The sequence below is a fragment of the Mandrillus leucophaeus genome, unplaced genomic scaffold (genome assembly GCF_000951045.1).
Source record: "Mandrillus leucophaeus isolate KB7577 unplaced genomic scaffold, Mleu.le_1.0 Scaffold151, whole genome shotgun sequence".
In the NCBI taxonomy this organism is placed as follows: Eukaryota; Metazoa; Chordata; class Mammalia; order Primates; family Cercopithecidae; genus Mandrillus; species Mandrillus leucophaeus.
The window spans coordinates 1838875-1840233 of NW_012101488.1; positions in this window are offsets into that span (position 1 = coordinate 1838875).

The window sequence follows — 1359 nt, forward strand, 5'->3', positions numbered from 1 at the left end:
CTGGCCTCAAATTCCTGACCTCAGGTGATCTGCCCACCTTGGCCTCCCAAACTGCTGAGATTACAAGCATGAGCCACCACACCCAGCATATTTATTTATTTTTAATTTAATTTTATTTTTTGAAACAGGGTCTCACTTTGTCACCATGACTGGAGTGCAGCATCAAGGTCATATCTCATTGCAGTTTCTAACTCCTGGGCTCAAGTGATCCTCCCGCCTCAGCCTCCCGAGTAGCTGGGACTACAGGCCCATGCCAGCATGCCTGACTATTGCTTTGTATTTTTTGTAGAAACGGGGTCTCACTATATTGGCCAGGCTAGTCTCAAATTCTTGGTCTCAAGTGATTCTCCCACCTCCGCCTCTCCAAGTGTTGAGATTACAGGCGTGAGCCACCACGCAGGGCAGGGACCACAGTTTTCAACACCTCTCCAATGGGTTCTGGGAACTCAAAGTTTAAGGACTACCAAAAAGCCGGTCCTGGAAGATTCCGGGAGTTCACAGGGCCAGAGAAACCCATAGACATGACATGAAAAAGGAACGGGGATCAAGGCGGAGGCACGGGAGGAATTTGAGAGCCAGTTCACAGGTTGGCGGATGTATCGGGTGCAGGCTGGGAGGGGAATCCAAAGCCCCTTCCTGTCCTGCCTCCAGCTTCCCTGCGTGTTGGGTCTGGCCAATGCAGCTACCTGCTCCTTTCCGCAGCCGCTGAGAACAAAGCCAGATGAGCGGATGGAGACAGAGGCTGGACGCAGTGGCTCACGTTGTAATCCTAGCACTTTGGGAGGCGGAGAAGGGCGGATCACCTCAGGTCAGGAGTTCGAGACCAGCCTGGCCAACATGGTGAAGCCCAGTCTCTACTAAACACACACACACACACACACACACATACACATACACATATATAAAATTAGCCAGTGTGGTGAGGCACTCTGGAGCTTGAGGCAGGAGAATCGCTTGGACCCAGGAGGCAGAGGTTACAATGAGCCGATACTGGGCCACGGCACTCCAGCTTGGGCGACAGAGAGAGACTCCATCACAAACAAACAAAAAAGGCCCGGTGCAGTGGCTCACGCTTGCAATCCCAGCACTTTTAAGAGACCGAGGTGGGCGGATCACCTGAGGTCAGGAGTTCGAGTCTAGCCTGGCCAAAATGGTGAAACCCCGTCTCTACTAACAATACACACACACAAAAAAATCTGGGCGTGGTGGTGGGCACCTGTGATCCCAGCTACTTGGGAAGCTGAGGCAGGAGAATCGCTTGAACCCGGGAACTGGAGGGTGCAGTGAGCCGAGACTGCACCATTGGCACTCCAGCCTGGGCAACAAGAACGAAACTCCGTCTCAATAAAGAAAAAACAG